Consider the following 18,413-nt stretch of genomic DNA (forward strand, 5'->3'; position numbering starts at 1 on the left):
AATTATCAGTTATTATTAACTGATTATTATAATTATTGACTGATAATAATCAGTCAATAGTAATTGACTGATAATTATTATTTATTATTATTATTTCAGCTTTATTTGACTGATTCTTTGACATCAGTCAAATAAAGCATCTTTGCTTTGTCGTTGTGGTTATCTCTGCTGATTCCAACCAGTTCTTACATTCTAAACAATCTTGGTGAATTAAATCAATTCCCTCTTTGTTTGACAATTTTCAGAATCAAAGCATCAAATTAACATGCTTTGATGGAATTTCAATCTAGAGTTCAGAGTTTATTGCTCCATAGGTCTTGATTAGAAGACCTATGGACCTATGCTGAATGAGACTCTTTAGACGTGTGGGTTTTGGGAACTGCAGCCATTTGTCCAACCGGACTGCATACCTGGGGTTCTCTCTGTGAATGACGGAGCAATGCCTGCAATGATTGTTGTTTCAGGGCTTACAGCTCTAGCTGAATTGCAACACTGAGTGGAGTATGACAGAATGACAGACATCCATTTGTTTATGCAGTGTGTGAGCAAGGCCTGCGTGAGTTATGTAAATACATCTATTATTGGCATGTTGGTGGAATGTTAAAGTGCCTAGGATGCAACCAAACAGGATGTTGTAACTTATGATGACTGCTCGTTTACGAGGAAGAGTGGGTTAATATCCAAACCTTTACATTTAAAATAAGCTTGTGGTTCCTCCATGGGCTGCCACCTTATCGTGGTGGAGGGGTTTGAGTGCCCCAATGATCCTAGGAGCTATGCTGTCTGGGGCTTCATGCCCCTGGTAGGGTCACCCAAGGCAGACAGGTCCTAGGTGAGGGACCAGACAAAGTGCAGCCCGAAGACCCCAATGATGAAAGAAAACCTTGGACTTGGTGTTCCCTCGCCCGGACGCGGGTCACCGGGGCCCCACTCTGGAGCCAGGCCTGGAGGGGGGGCACGATGGCGAGCGTCTGGTGGCCGGGCTTTTACCCATGGAGCCCGGCCGGGCTCAGCCCGAAGAGGAAACATGGGCCCCCCCTCCCATGGGCCCACCACCCGTGGGAGGGGCCAAAGGGGTCGGGTGCACTGTGTGATGGGTGGCGGCCAAGGGAGGGGGCCCTGGCGGTCCGATCCTCGGTTGCAGAAACTGGCTCTTGGGACGTGGAATGTCACCTCTCTGGTGGGGAAGGAGCCGGAGCTAGTGCGTGAGGTCGAGAGGTTCCGGCTAGAAATAGTCGGTCTCACCTCGACGCATGGCTCTGGTTCTGGAACCAGTCTCCTTGAGAGGGGCTGGACATACTTCCACTCTGGAGTTGCCCAGGGAGAGAGACGTCGGGCAGGAGTGGGCATACTTGTTGCTCCCCATCTCGGCGCCTGTACGTTGGGGTTTACCCCGGTGAATGAGAGGGTAGCATCCCTCCGCCTACGGGTGGGGGGACGGGTTCTGACTGTCGTTTGTGCTTACGGGCCGAACGACAGTTCAGATTACCCACCCTTTTTGGAGTCCTTAGAGGGGGTACTGGAGAGTGCTCCTCCTGGGGACTCCCTTGTTCTGCTGGGGGACTTCAACGCTCACGTGGGCAACGACAGTGAGACCTGGAGGGGCGTGGTTGGGAGGAACGGCCCACCCGACCTGAACTCGAGCGGTGTTCTGTTGCTGGACTTCTGTGCTCGCCATGGATTGTCCATAACGAACACCATGTTCAAGCATAAGGGTGTCCATATGTGCACTTGGCACCAGGACACCCTAGGCCGCAGTTCGATGATCGACTTTGTCATCGTTTCATCGGATCTGCGGCCGTATGTCTTGGACACTCGGGTGAAGAGAGGTGCGGAGCTGTCCACTGACCACTACCTGGTGGTGAGTTGGCTCCGGTGGTGGGGGCGAAAGCCGGTCAGACCTGGCAGGCCCAAACGTGTTGTGAGGGTCTGCTGGGAACGTCTGGCGGAATCCCCTGTGAGACGGAGCTTTAACTCCCATCTCCGGCAAAACTTCGAACACGTCCCGGGGGAGGTGGGGGACATGGAGTCTGAGTGGACCGTGTTCCGTGCCTCCATTGTCGAGGCGGCCGATCGGAGCTGTGGCCGCAAGGTTGTCGGTGCCTGTCGCGGCGGCAACCCTCGAACCCGTTGGTGGACACCTTCGGTGAGGGATGCCGTCAGGCTGAAGAAGGAGTCCTATCGAGCCTTTTTGGCCTGTGGGACTCCGGAAGCAGCTGATGGGTACCGGCGGGCGAAGCGGCATGCGGCTCGGGCGGTTTGCGAGGCAAAAACTCGGGCGTGGGAGGAGTTTGGAGAGGCCATGGAGAAAGACTTCCGCACGGCTTCGAGGCGATTCTGGTCCGCCATCCGGCGTCTCAGGGGGGGGAAGCGGTGCAGCACCAACACTGTTTATAGTGGGGATGGTGTGCTGCTGACCTCTACTCGGGACGTTGTGGGCCGGTGGGCAGAGTACTTCGAAGACCTCCTCAATCCCACCAACATGCCTTCCACTGAGGAAGCAGAGTCTGGGGACTCTGGGTTGGGCTCTCCAATCTCTGGGGGCGAGGTCGCCGAGGTGGTTAAAAAGCTCCTCGGTGGCAAGGCCCCGGGGGTGGATGAGATCCGCCCGGAGTTCCTTAAGGCTCTGGATGTTGTAGGGTTGTGTTGGTTGACGCGACTCTGCAATATCGCATGGACATCGGGGGCAGTTCCCCTGGACTGGCAGACTGGGGTGGTGGTCCCCCTGTTCAAAAAGGGGGACCGGAGGGTGTGCTCCAATTATAGAGGGGTCACACTCTTAAGCCTCCCTGGCAAGGTCTATTCAGGGGTCCTGGAGAGGAGGGTCCGTCGGATAGTCGAACCTCGGATTCAGGAAGAGCAGTGTGGTTTTCGTCCTGGTCGTGGAACACTGGACCAGCTCTACACCCTCAGCAGGGTCCTGGAGGGTGCATGGGAGTTCGCCCAACCAGTCTACATGTGTTTTGTGGACTTGGAGAAGGCGTTCGACCGTGTCCCTCGGGGAGCCCTGTGGGGGGTTCTCCGGGAGTATGGGGTACCGGGCCCTTTGATACGGGCTGTCAGGTCCCTGTATGACCAGTGTCAGAGTCTGGTCCGCATTGCCGGCAGTAAGTCGGACTCGTTTCCGGTGAGAGTTGGACTCCGCCAGGGCTGCCCTTTGTCACCGATTCTGTTCATCACTTTCATGGACAGAATTTCTAGGCGCAGCCAAGGTGTTGAGAGGATCCGATTTGGTGGCCTTAGGATCTCATCTCTACTTTTTGCAGACGATGTGGTCCTTTTGGCTTCATCAGATCGTGATCTGCAGCTCTCGCTGGATCGGTTCGCAGCCGAGTGTGAAGCGGCCGGGATGGGGATCAGTGCCTCCAAATCCGAGGCCATGGTCTTGAGCCGGAAAAGGGTAGAGTGCCTTCTCCGGGTCAGGGGGGGTGTCCTGCCCCAAGTGGAGGAGTTTAAGTATCTCGGGATCTTGTTCACGAATGGGGGAAGAAGGGAGCGGGAGATCGACAGGCGGATTGGCGCAGCGTCTGCTGTCAAGCGGGCGCTGTACCGGTCCGTCGTGGTGAAGAGAGAGCTGAGCCAAAAAGCGAAGCTCTCGATTTACCGGTCGATCTACGTTCCCACCCTCATCTATGGTCATGAGCTTTGGGTCATGACCGAAAGAACGAGATCGCGGATACAAGCGGCCGAAATGGGTTTTCTCCGTAGGGTGGCTGGGCTCTCCCTTAGAGATAGGGTGAGAAGCTCAGTCATCCGGGAGGGACTCAGAGTAGAGCCGCTGCTCCTTCACATCGAGAGGAGCCAGTTGAGGTGGCTCGGGCATCTGGTCAGGATGCCTCCTGGACGCCTCCCTGGTGAGGTGTTCCGGGCACGTCCCACCGGGAGGAGGCCCCGGGGAAGACCCAGGACACGCTGGAGAGACTATGTCTCTCGGCTGGCCTGGGAACGCCTCGGGATTCCCCCGGAGGAGCTAGAAGAAGTGGCTGGGGAGAGGGAAGTCTGGGCCTCCCTTCTGAAGCTGCTACCCCCGCGACCCGACCTCGGATAAGCGGAAGAAGATGGATGGATGGATGGATGGTTCCCTACTCCATACCAAATCCTTGACTATATTAAAACTTTTTACGAAAATGGACAGTCATGAATGCTATTTATTATTTAATACTTTCTTTTGTTTTCTATGAGTGTAACAATGCCTCCATTTCACAAGCTAATAAGATGCACAATATAGTGAAAAATAAAGAGTTTTTAATCACTGTTTTTAGAGAAACTGAATATATATATATATATATATATATATATATATTTTCATTTTCAGAAATACAATAAAGATTTCATAGAGAATTCCTGACACATTTGACAAGTTCATATTTTCAAATGTTGTTGTTTTGGTGCTTTTTTTCTATCATAGTGCCAAAATGGCTGTTCTCTTTGTGTTTAAGACCCTAAAGAAAGATTTGAGCATCCTCTGCTTTAAATAATCATTTTTAGGACTGTTCAGACCAGTTTAAGTAGGACTTGAAATTGAAATATTTAATTGGTGCTAATGTAATAAAAAATCTCATGGGTAGCACTGAAGTAGATGCTATTCTTAGGGTTTTTAGCAGTTAACGGTTAGCTTGTCATCATATTCATACAGTGTTATTAAACTGCCTTAATTTGTTTTTTTATGCTTTCACCCTTTTTTTTACCCAAGTGCTACCAGATAAAGAATTTCAAAATGACGGAGGTTTCAGACAGACGGATGATCAGTTTCTCTAAGAGTCTCGATGGGGTGTCAACCTCAAAACACTCACTTTCATATTTGGAGCTGATAACTTGACCTTATTTTATTAGAGAAAATCATATGCTTTCTGGATACCACTAGATACCACTTTGCAAAACTGTCACTTTGGTCAAAAATATTATGTAATTTTGATCTTCTTGTAACATCTGTATGATATGATCCTAATCTATTCCTCTCCCTCCTCAGATACGAGAGGAAGATCATCTCCTGGATTCAGCTGTTGTACTGACTAAGGAACTGAAACAAGGTAAAAAAAAAAACCTATACATTTAAGGAAGCATTTTTACTCTGATTTAGTTTCTCCTTCCTTTCTTCTTGTCTTGAGATTTACTCACACTCTTTCAATTCACACCTTTTGTGAGTTGGTCACAAAAAGTGAAAAAAGAAGACATCTTTCCAACAGATCAGATTATGGTGTGCTGCAACTTTGATTTTGGGGGATTTTATTTTATTTTTATTTATTTATTTTTTCAGATAAACCAATCATTAGATTTGTCTGTCAGGTTTATAAACTTGACAGACTGTATCTAACAATTCTACATCTGCCTTAAGTCCTGTTACTTTGATTGGATCTTCAGGTGTTTTTGCATGTCTATGAAATTTCCACGATTATTGAATTTATTTACAACTGCTTGAGTTGGTGTTGTAACATTTTGCAGTTGTTTGAGCTAAAACAACTGCAAAATGTTGTTTTAACATTTTGCAGTTGTGCGGTGTGAAAACTGGGTGGTCCAAATGTTATTTTTTTCCACCAGTACTATTCCAGTGTAACACCAGCTGATGGTGTTACGAGCAGAAAGTGATCATTAAAAGAGCTGCTGGCAATAAATTAAGCTTAAAATAATGTTCATGAATGCTGTCCTACTTAATGTTCCGAATTACATTTACTATGTAACTGGTGATAATAAAACCAACAGTTCAAGATCTGGCTGTTATTAAGTGTAAAGTTGAATGTTTAGAGGAAGTCGGAAGTTTTAAACTTGCAGCATTTTTGGCTGTTCATCTCTAAAAGCTGCACCTTGCAAAACTGGTTCTTTGCTCTGGTCCAGCAAATACTTGAAATATGTAGAGATAGCACCGGTTTTTAGGTACCAGAGTCAGGGTTCCTGCAGTGGAAAAACAATAGACTTATGCTCAGCGAGTGGCTTAGCACTGCAATGGATTTGGTTTTAGTCAGGGTTTCAGATGCAGTGGAGCCTGTTGTGTACTTATAAACGCTGTATGTTGAGAAACATTAATAGAAACATTAATGGTGAGGTCATCACTCATAAACATTGCTATGATGATCTTGACATTTTCTGCAGAACAGTGTTCATTTGTATTCTATGCACTGTTGTAGAGTTTTTTTATGATGACTTTTACTTGTATGTTTTCAAATCTTTTTATAACCAAACTAAACCCAATAAAAACGTTTGGCAAATATTCCTTTCATGTAAGATATAAAACATTAACAGACCTCCTTACTGGAAGTGTGTTTTACTGAAAGAGGGAATTTCCAAGGAATGTTTTTATTTTTCCAGGGTATGTCTTACTTTCACTTAGGTAGGCGAGATGGTTGCCAGGATCAAAGTCCACCAAGGTTTGAAAAAGTTTCAAAACCACCAAAATTTTCCAGAACACCTATGATGCGGACAGACTAGTGCAGTCCCTGTTTTCACCGGTTGCTGTCACTCCAGATTAACTGGCTGAGGAATGGCTGTACAGTTTTCCTTGCTAACAGAAAAACCATATTTCATTGTCGTGAAAAACAGAGTCACGGTGGGAAACAAATGAATTCCACATTTTACTCTTGGCTGTGTGATGCATTCTTAAAACTAAAATAAGCCATGGTCAACCGACTAAACAGTGAGAATCAGTTTGTTAGATGTCCAGTATAACAAGAACATTGTTGTAAACATGTAAAATAAACATGAAAACTCCTGCTAAGTTTAGCAGATGTTAATTTTTTTTATCATGATAAGAATTTTGATTTATTGTTGTCACAATAAATTCCAGTTAATGTTTGAAACCCAGGAAGTGTTCTTATTTTTGTCGTTGTTTTTTCAATGAACGTATCAATAAATGTCGATACATTTTCAAATATATGAGCAGTTTAGTCATGCAAATTACACTTCTGTATATTACTGGTGTCCAAAAGAAGCGTATTGCAAATGGGAATGTTTTTCCATGTTTGTGTGTCTGTGATTGCTGTCATGCAGTCAGAATCATACAGTTCCCTCAGAAAGAAGCAATAAATACTTGTTATTGTCACATTTATTGCAATCATAATTCTACCGCAAAATATCATGATAAACCTCGAAGCCCCATTCATTCACCCTGCTTACCATTTATGAAATTCTTGCTAAAGTTTTGAATCCACATCTGATTTTGACCAGTGAGAGAAATTTCCATTTTGTCCTAGACTGGAACATAAAATCAGAGCCTCCTTCAAAAGCAGTCTGGTACGGGACGGAGACGGAGCCAGATACCGTCCAGAGACACGTGGATGATTTAGGTTCCTCTGGTGTCCTCACTTAACACTGTGTTTTGTTCTCAGTCAAGAGCCCGGTCCTCAACTATCTGTCCTCGTAACACACACACCCCTACACACCCCAACACACAGGCACAGAGACACACGAGCCATGAAGTAGTTGTGAAAGCTGTTGACAGCAGCACACACCACCATTTACCACTTGAGTTTGTACCAGCAAAGTAGGGCCGTATATATAGAAATAGTTTGGCGACAGTTGAAGGCAGGCAGATACACACAAATGCCAACACGCACACACGCATACACCCCGTCGGACCAGCTGCTATGAGAAGACGAAAGGGATTTGAATGGGAGTGACAGCTGCGGATTCCTCAGGATGAAGGAGGAAGAGAGAGAGATGAGAAAGCAGCGGAAAGTACGAAAAGCAGATAACTCACAGATCTGTGTGGAGCGATTGTGTCAGAGAAGGGTGAGCGACTTCTGGAGAGGTTGGGGAAAAGAAACGGATCCGGCTAAAGAACTCTGAGGCTGGAAGATGAAGTTAGTTGTTAAGCATAAAACAGGACTTTAATCATACAGTAAAAGCTGTTCTGACATCAAAGTTCCTTTAATTTAAAGAGTTTTATTTTGCCTCAACAGATTTATATGCATTCCTTACAAAAATATCCATACCTGTTGGACTTTTCTCAATTTGTCATGAGTTTGTTGGGGTTTTATGTGACAGACTAAAAAAAGCTTTGATGCAGTCCATCCAACCACCTGTATCCAGACTATGTAGAAGTATTGCTTCTGCAGCTAAAGCACCAAGCCTCTAACACTTGGATGTTTTAATGTAAACTGTTTCAGCTCTGCCTGCGTATTTAGGGCCATTGTTCTGCTGAAACTTAAACCTCAACCTCGATCTCGAGTATTAAAGCTTGTAATGGTATTTGTTTTTTACATTATTACTCCATATTTAGCTAAATCCATTCTGTCCTGTCAACAGGTTCTCCCTCTGCAGCTTCAGAGTAACAGTTCCTGGATGACTTTGCACTTACGCCACACTCTTTCAAAGTTTCAGATAATTGTGTTATTGTTTTATAAGTAGGACTGTCAACGTTAATGCGTTACCACATGTGATTAATCTAAAAAGCTTAACACGTTAATGTTAAATAACGCATATGACCTATTTTGACCTAAAAGCTGTGGAGGGTTACCTACTTTGCAGCAGCGTGCTACACGGTCTTGTACGGCAGTCAGTCACAAACAAGAGCAGAAAGATGAGCGAAGAGAGTCAGACTAATGACAGCACTATTTATTTTCTTTAAACTTCTCCACAACTTTAACTCTGACTCTCTTTTCCGTTCCTTTGTCTTTATTATTCTGTTTGTTCACGACAGAGCTGATGGTTATCATTTAGGGGTATCAGAGTAAAGGGGAGCTGAACTAAACAACATGACTGTTTTTTTAAAATAAATGTCATTATTTTCAATTTTTTTTTCAACTTCACATTTGTTTTACTTTTGGCTGTTGATCTGCCATGTAAAAATCACTAAATTTATTCAAGTCTGGTTTTTGGTGAAAGAAAAATGTGAAGGAGTTCAAGCTGTATGAATAATTTTGCAAGACACAGTGAGGATTGGCAAATCTTGAGGAATCTGGCCTGGTGTTTACTGGTAGTATGAGCAGCAGTCCTGATGACAAAGGGAGTGCAGGCCGACAGAGTAAACGAACATGTGATCCTAACTGTCAGTATTAGACTATTCATAGAAATCCTGTGTTGCACAAGGCCGATTTAGCAATAGGGTGGATTTCTTTTTTCTTTTTTTTGAAGTGTATACACTCAAAACCTTATAGTCAATTTTAAAAAATCACCTTTCCCATCATTCACAGACCTTTAGCTCCGAGAATAAAACCCATTGAGTTGACAAATCGACGGGTCTGATCCATAAATGTCCGAGGAATCTTACCGGAGAACGTGATTCACCTGAGAGTGTGCATTTTTTCCATCGTGTAATAAGAAGGTCTTACATAAATAAATAAGCAAAATCTAATAGGCTTTGCTACTGAGAAAAAAAACCCCATCAACAATAAAAAAAATGTACAATTAATTCCTGCAGCCAGTGTGAGTCACGACGGATTTCTGCAGAAATAACAAACCACAACACTTCCCTAAAACTGCAGTAAGCAAAATCAGTAACAATCTGCAACGATGCCACCAAGAAATTTTTTCAACCATTTTTTTTTACCTTTGATCTCCAAGTGCTTTAAAAAAAATAAAAAATTCTGAATCCATTTAGTCTGAAAAGCATGTGGAATAAATGAGGCACAGCCTAACAGGGTTGTCAATAGCTTACTTAGTAGTTTTCCATGTTCCTATAATGGATGTATTAGTAAGCAAGTGTGTGTTTGTCGCATTAGCCCGTTGCCTTCGGGCAGCGTTTAGCCATTAATCAGAGTCATTAAATGATGTCAGAGTTCTCTGCTTTTCAGTCATATGCTCAGCGTCGGAGCAGTGATTTGCTTTGTGTGATGGAGGGGTCAGAGGTGGGGTGATGCGGTAATTCTTCACCATGCTCCAGTTGGTGGCGATTTTACTCTTGATAATAGAGTTCACGGTGGCTGTGCTCAAAAGCACTGCAGCAGCAGCAGCGTCCACTGCGTCACAACAGCTAGGAAGGGAGATGGGAGGAAATGGGAGTCTAAACTGAGCTCTCAGACAGGAAGCCACCCCGGTTCTGTCATTGTTGAGCTTTTATAGACTCAACTTCCTGTCGAGTGTACCGCTGGTGTCACCATAGTTACCATCCCTGCTGTTAACGAGATGGACACTTCAGAGGTACCTGAGTGAAAGTCGCAACTGGTTAAAAAACCCCACAAAAAACAAAGAAAAAACAGTTTAGAAAAAAAAACCTTTTTATGTTAGTCTGGTCAGTTAGTCCTCTCATTGAGGTTTTCTTTTTTGTAGTCTTAATAGCATGCTCCATTTATCTGACTGTTCCGTTTTAAGCTGGGAGCAAGAGAAATGAACGAATCAAACAGCTTGTTGTTGGACAGAGTCGAGCGATGGTTGCAGAAATCGAGAGAAGCAGGGAGTGAAGGGTAAGAAAGGGAAGGAGTTAAAGAAAAAAAGAGGATGTGGCCAGCAGTAAAAGATGACTGGAGGGGAGTAGAGCTCTCTGTCTAATTATAGATCCTGCTGTGAGCTGGCTGAGGCAGAAGTGCTACTGGGGGTTTTACACTGCCGGATATTTACATGACAAACACGGGTATGTGCCTTTTGACTTTGAATTTGGAGATTACAACGTGTACGTTTATGTGCATTTTCTGTTTTAGGATTTTTACAACTTTAGAGAAAGACATGCAACAAGTTGAAGGAGTCTTCCAGGAATTTGAAGGGTTGTTGCTGTGTGTTTGGTTGAATCAATCAATCAATCAATCAATCAAATGTTTTTTGTATAGCACATTTCAGCAGCAAGGCATTTCAAAGTGCTTTACATCATTACAAACACAGAAACACAATGCAACATAGAATCAACAATCAAAACACAGCATTAAGTCAAGTTCCATCAATAAATTTGTCATTGATTACATTTCAAATACAATCCTAAACAGGTGGATTTTTAGTCGAGATTTAAAAGAAATCAGTGTTTCAGCTGTTTTACAGTTTTCTGGAAGTTTGTTCCAAATTTGTGGTGCATAGATGCTGAAAGCTGCTTCTCCTCGTTTGGTTCTGGGGATGCAGAGCAGAACCAGAACCGGAAGACCTGAGAGGTCTGGAAGGTTGATACAACAACAGATCTTTAATGTATTGTGGTGCTAAGCCATTCAGTGATTTGTAAACTAACAACAATATTTTAAAGTCTATTCTTTGAGCTACAGGGAGCCAGTGGAGGGACTTTAAAACTGCATATAAGCCTTTTAAAGGTATGGAGAGAAGAAAAGTTCTTCTTAGCTGTCATTCTCGTCTGCTGCATTTGATGTTAAAACAAAAACAGCAGATTTGCGCAGCGAGAGAACAGAGAGCAGCGCCAGATGTTTGTGGAAACTCTGTGACAACTTTGGAAACTGGACCTGCACTTTATATCGCATCCAAGGTCCTCCATCACTCAAACTCGAAATAAAGCCAGAGATGTGCTGATCAAAAAGATTAGTTATGGATTGCTTTTACTCTGGTTTCTAGTCGCACAATACCAATTTCAGAACTAAAAATTTGTCCTTCTGTTTTTTTGACATTTATTCATTAATTGTCTGTTAATATTAAGTGCATACCTATAGGTAAGGTGAGGTGGATGGTACATATCAACCAAAGCAAAGTCTGATTATACAGTAAATACACTGTAAAGAAGAAGAAAAAAAACAGTAAAAAAAACCCCACAGAGAATGTTCTGGTAATTTTCTGCCAGGACTTTTTCTGTGTTTCTTTATGGTTAATTGTACAAACATCTCCATTTCCAAAAATCTGATTTTTGCTGTAATTTAACAGGTTTTCATATTAAAATTACTCACAAACTAAAATTTTCCATATTTTTTACAGCAAATTTCCTGTATATTCGCAAACATTTCTAGTTCTTAAAAACAGAAATATTCCTTATTTTTACAGTGCTCACAAACACTTCTCTTTAAAATGGTGTACATTTTAAAAGATTTTTGTCATCCAAATCATTCAAGTATTTTAAGTAACCAGTTAACCTAAAAGTCAAGTTTTTGGACTGTGTGAGGAAGCCAGACTGCACAGGGAGAACCCAGACATCCACTGGCTAAAGAGCCAACCTCCTTTTCCTGCAAGGCAGTAAGTAGCTCCCACAAGACAATTAGTAAGAAAATGACTTTTGACTAGATTTCCTCCTGTGTTTGGTCATTAAGCATTTATATTAGCAGCAGCGTCAATGTGGGAGAACAGTCAGTAGCTGCGTTTCTATTAATCGTAAAATTGCTCAAATTAGAATTACAAAAATAAATTCACTTAATACAAACACTGCAATTTTGAAAAAACATGTTTTTCAATACAAAGTTTTGCGCTACTGCAGCACATCTGCTCAAGAACAACACAAACAGCAACAGTAGAAATGGTAAAGAATATATGAACTGCTAACATACCTTAAAAACAATATAAAACTTTATTTTATGTTTCCATTGACTTTAAAGTAAAACCACTGATCAAACGGCTAACTTTGAGTCTCTTTCCCTCATTAACGACTACCACACTGAGGAGTGTTGTTGTTGCAACAGCCTGTTAGCAGTTAGTCATAGTGTGTTCACTGACTGATAGGATTTTTACTTTTCCAACTGGAGGGTTTACCAGTGAGCAGACAGAAAACTTTCCAGTTTCGTTCACTAGTCAATTGACAAACACCAGAAGTCGATGCAGAGCAGCTTTTTATGACTAGAAATGTAAGAAGGGATTTATGGCATGACCAGGGTGTGCTCAGACCACTCGCCCAATGAAAGAGAGGCAAGAACAAGCACTATAGAGAATGAATGAATGAATGGATGGATGGATGGATGGATGGATGGATGGTGTGCTGAGTTTTTAAGTGTGCCACTTCACCCTACGCTACAGAAGCAGTTGGGACTTCTTCCCTTCTGACATAATTGTGCAACATGTAGGGGTTAGAGGATCTAAATAATATGTTTTTCTTTTTTTATCTAATTCAATACATTGTAATTATTTTTAAAACGCATAATATTTGTTGTTTTTTTTCAGAATAATGCCCAAGAGAGAACATGCCACTAACAGGAAAAGCAAATTAAAGCTTGAATCATTTTCAGTTGGCTTTCTTTTTTCTATACTTCTGTCGTGACATATTGCATTATCTGCAGAAGTTAAATTGCACTTTCAGCATAAAGTTCAAATTTGACTTTGCCAAATGAGGAAATGGACAATAGTAAGAATTTGACGAGCTGCACTGTTGAGACGCTTAGTGGCAGTTATTTCTGTTCTGCTTCAGGCTGCAGTGAGAGATTTTCTAGTGTATTGCTATAAATGTGCTTTTACTTAAAATAGGTTTCATGTTATTCTAATGGACCTCTTTGTGCTTCATTAGTGTCTTATTTTGACATTTGCATATCATCAGCTGATAAGTTCCTAAGTTAGAGTGAGACAACCTTCAACTGTATTTTTGGTACCAGAGAACAAGCAACAAATATCACACAGAGTTGGTCTGAAAAGTACACACACCTCTAGTATAATACCAGATTGTTTTGATATAAAAAACACACCATAATGAGTCATTTCAAGCCTTTTAAAACATTCATCCTGTCCAATCCAACTGAAAAACAAACAAATATGTCAGAAGGAAAAATATCTTCAAAAGCCTGTTACATAAGTGTTCACACCCTTTTTTAAAGCAACCATTGATCCAGTTTCATCATTCAGATTTAGTTCTGGCTCATTTTCCTCTCACGATGTCATTGTTTTGTACATTTAGATTTATGCTTTATCCATCAAAAGAAAAGTAACCCCAGAGCATAATCCTGCCACTACCATACTTTACTGAGCACTCAGTGTTTTTCTTGTAAAATTTGACCCAAAGATTTGATTTTATAAAGTTACTACTCATACCTTTTTATCTCCTCCGTTTACCACTTTAAAGGGGTCTCATTTGTATTCATTTTAAAAAATTTTTTGCATGCTGACTCAAACACTCCAAACGTAATGAGATATTCATCTATTGAAAGTAGCTGTTGGGGATGAGTGATTGAGCCACAGGCGCTCCTGTCGGTACAGTGAGAACAGGCGGCCATGTTATGGCTATATTTGGACATGTGACAAAACAAGAGGCGGTGTCAGCTCTGTGCATCATAACTTTGTTTTCTAAAGCTGGCCGCACTGTCCCGAGTGTCGTCTCTGTCAGCACAAGAGAAATTCACTAACACGCAGGTAGCCAAAGATTGCTGAGCAACTTGCTTTTCTTGTCTTTTTCCTGCCCTCTCCCTTCGCTTTAGGCTGAGCAGTTTGTATTTTTTTTCTTTACTCTGTTTTGCACAAACTTAAGTTTTGCTGCCTGTGTTCTGCCATGTGGCATTGTGCTCTGACAAAAATACAACATTAATGTATTTCACTAGGAATTAGTGTAGTTGTGAGGTCGAAAGAAAGTGCTTTGAAAAAAGTTTCCCTACAGACATGCAGAGAATCTGAGCATCATTTTTCACATCGTGAAACATATTTCATATTTGGATTCAGCTCTGGACTTTATCCGTGTCTTAAAGTTGATTAAGTCAAGTTGATTTGTTTAGCACATTTCAGCAACAAGACAGTTCAAAGTGCTTCACTCCATAAAAACATAATAAAGTAAACAATTATGAAATTGCACTAACATTATATTTTGTCAGATGCCTTCACCAAGCAGATATACATCAAACATGTTGATCAATTTTCCACTTATTATGGATGAAAGGAAGCTCTAAACAGGTGGGTTTTTAATCTTGATTTTAAGGAACTCAGTGTTCCCACAGTTTTGCATTTTTCTGGAAGTTGGAACAAGATATGTGCTGCATAGAAACTGGGCTTTAATGAGATGAAGGAGGTTCTGCAACAGCTGCATCACAACCATGAACATGTAAACCACCATTGTTGTTGTTATGAATGATGCGTTCGGAGTCATAGGTCAGGTTAGATCCATTCATCTGCGTTTTCACAAGAGGCATTTTTGTTAGCAACATGAATATGTGAGGGTGACATTTTAACAGCTTTAAAAAATCAACTTGTTTATGGTTTCCTAGGACATAGAAGGTTAAAACGTTCCAGTTTTTTAAAGGAATGGTTTCCCTGTGGACGGGCCCTCAGAGCTCTGCATGGCTCTTTGTCCCCTACACTGCATGTGGCAAACTGGCAAATGGGATTTTTTCAACAAACCTTGAAAAGCACGTGTCATCTGTCGTCTGCATCATACGGCAACACCTTCCCACTCTCTGAGAACAAAATAATCCGATGAGACAGAGAGAGCAACTATTGCACGCTCTGACCCGACCTGTAAAACCAGTCCCGATTAAACTGTGCACTCGCTTAAAATAAAGTAGAAACAGCTGGGAGGAATCAAAGGAGAGGCATTACCTTTACAACTGTGTGGGAGCGACTATCTCAGACAAACACACCTGTGTTTCATTTGGCCCGTCTGGAAAACACTCGCCTAATCTGCCCAACAAATCAGCACATTCCCAACGGTTCTGCTCTACCAGGCAAATGGCGTCTTCACTGCTGCCATGGCGATTTCCATAATATCACACATTGTCCCACTCACACAGTCATTGTAGCTTTTGTTGCTTCTTTTTGTGTGTCTGTCTCTGTAGATTCAACTGGAGCTTTGGAGTTCAGAGCCTAATGTTGCATTATGTTCTGTTTGCGCTCACCTAATCCTCTGTTTGTTCTTCTGACAATAGAAATAAAGTAACAGTGAGATTACCAGGAGCGCCATGTTCGTCTCAATGGGTGTTTTAAAGCTGTAAAATAATGTACAATTAAAGAAAAACAGAATTCAAATGATATAGTTTAATTGACTGAAGCAAAAATAATTTCTTTCAGCAAAAGAAAATCATCCAGATCAAAAATTTGATCAGTTTAAGTGTCCCATCTGTGTCTTTAAAGTCAGACATGTGACTTTTTTCTTGTTCAGATTTTCTTTGTACGTTATTCCAGCATGTCTTTTTGCAGGAGTTTGCTTTTGAAAAAAAAAAACAAGCAAATAAGTCTAGACAACAATATTTTGATAGATATGTGATCAGTATCAATAGACATGTCTGATAGAATATTCAATATATAGAATATTCACTGAACTCCTGTACATAACCGCACAACATTCCGAGAGATGTAGGCAGGGGAGCTAAGCTAGGTTGGTGATGTTAATTAACTCACTCAATCTTAGGTTACCTAGCAACGACCTGTTGAGTAACTTGCACAGCAGCAGTTTCATGTTTTGTCATAACTTTCCCTCATAACTACTTAAATATGAAAAACAGGAAAGGTCATGCCACCAGTTTGGCAGCAAACATATCCACCATTCCATCCATCCATCCATCCATTTTCTGTACATCCTTGTCCCTAGCAGGTTTGGGAGGGGTGCTGGTGCCTATCTTCAGCGAATGTTTCGGGTGAGAGGCGGGGTACACCCCGGACAGGTCGCCAGTCTGTCGCAGGGCAGCAGCAAATATAATCAATAATTATTGATGTCGACTGATATGAAACACTTAAGTTTTTCATCCCTACATGCAAATCAGGTAAACTCCACACAAGAGAAAACAGTGAAGTTGTGATTCTGAGCAGAAACATGATATGATTCTGCAATATGAACATGGAGTTGCTTGGAGAAACCTGCAGAGAGAGGTCATTTGGATTCAGGAGTTTACAGCCAGTCTGTGAGTGAAGGGTCACGTTGTAAACATGGGAACTCAAACTGTATTTTCATACAAAACCTTTAGTCTGTCTGCAGGACCAGAGTTCATCATGGGTCAAGTCGTTCATCAGCCAAACGGTCAGAAAGATTTTCCTCAGTTCCGTCATTTCAGAAAGTTTGAGCTAATCCAAACCCAGCTATTGAAAAGTTTAAAAGAAACATTTGGGTTCAGTTGAGATGCATTCTGTTTGTGGGAAATGAGAAACAAAGTTTTCAAATGAAAGGCTAATCAGTAAAAATCTCCATCATTTAGTCACATTGGATTTCATATCTAATTTAGGGCTGTCAACATTAATGCATTGACACATACAGTTGATCTGAAATTGTGAACACCTGTTTATTACATAATGAATTAATAACTTTATTACATAATTAATTGAACAACCTGTTTTGACTAAGAGCCTCTCTCCCACAGAGGGTTTCCTAGTTCACAGTAGCTTGAAAGTTTTTCCGTGACATAAACAGAAGTTTGACATTTTTTAACTTGTTGTGATGCAGCATGTCTACAGGTATGAGCTGGATGGGTATTTGCCCATTTAGCCCATATTCTGATGCCAGGGTGGCATCAGAAAGGGGAGGGGCACCCGAGTACTAGAAAATAAAATGTATCTTATCTGTCAGTTATCCCCTGAATACGTTTGCTAAGTTGTTTGCAAGTTTCCCTTAATTGCTGTTGAGTGCTGGGAGACTGCATTACTTGCTTTCTGCTACAAAAACATAAAAAAGAGATAATTGTTTGTTTATTAATTGGTTGGAGTGCAGAGGAAGGTTGGGCTTGGCTTGTGGCTCAAGCTTACAAAGTTAGTTCATATTGATTACGTATAGAGCTAGAATGTGATTAATCTGATTACATTTTTAAGTCAATTGACAGAACTAATCTAATTAGAAACACTTTTAGTTATCAGATTCATTTGTGTTTCAGAGAATCTGTGGTGACATCACCATGTGCTTCTGCTTCTGGTTTCCCCAAATTTCAGGACAGGAGAGCAAGAAGCAGAAACAGACTCACTGTTTCATTCTTCATTTCCTTTTATAAGCATCTTCTCTCTCTCTCAGAGAGAACATGTAAGAGAGAGAACATAATAAGTTATTATTCCTTGAGAATAATAACTTTATTATTCCTGGATGTCACTGGAGAAAAGTAAATGCTCCCAGCGCTCTGCGATGGTGTGAATGTGCATCTCTTGCCATGAGACCTCTATCATTCCAGCCAGAGTCTGCATCCGGGCTGTGTTTGTACTTCCTAATATGGAGGGGCACTGACCTGCACGCAATCATTCACACACACTCACACACATCCACACACACACACACACCCCGCATGCAAAAGATCAACCAAAACAGAACTTTTGAGACAGTCGCTTTCATTTCACTGTATTTCCGCTGCGCCTGCTGGCGGCAGACCAGACCTCTTTATGAGTGACATTTACTTCTCCAGAAGCAGCTTGATGATGTCAGATGAAGTTATTTTTAATAATCGTCAGTGCGCGTGTGCACGTATGTGTGCACTTGAAAGTGTGGTTTCACCGTCAGGCAGGTTTGAGCAATCAGTGTCTGCTCCAGCCTGTTTCAGTGTTTGTGCGCCTCATGAGAACGTGTGCAGATGCATCTGTTTATGAGTGGGGTGTGGGTTTTTGGAATGTTTACAAAGGTTTGCTCACAAGGAAGTGTCATTCAGGTGAATGTAAAAGTGATGGAAGTAGTGTGAAATAATGAGTGGATGGAGGAAAGAGCGTCGCTTTTGTGTGTTTATTCTTGCTCGCTCCTGGTGTAGCTTATGCGACGGTTT

General features: G+C 42.0%; 1 protein-coding gene across 6 annotated transcripts in view; it reads left to right on the top strand.

Annotated features, from left to right (window-relative positions):
* Window positions 1-18,413, top strand: part of hdac7a (histone deacetylase 7a) — an 80,364-nt gene that overhangs the window by 32,596 nt on the left and 29,355 nt on the right. For all 6 annotated transcript variants that reach the window (XM_028012521.1, XM_028012493.1, XM_028012539.1 and 3 more), the window contains one exon: window positions 4,970-5,030. The gene's annotated coding sequence lies outside the window, so the exon portion shown is untranslated. The remainder of the gene's footprint in view (window positions 1-4,969; window positions 5,031-18,413) is intronic.

This window comes from Xiphophorus couchianus, chromosome 1, assembly GCF_001444195.1.
Source record: "Xiphophorus couchianus chromosome 1, X_couchianus-1.0, whole genome shotgun sequence".
Classification (NCBI taxonomy): Eukaryota; Metazoa; Chordata; class Actinopteri; order Cyprinodontiformes; family Poeciliidae; genus Xiphophorus; species Xiphophorus couchianus.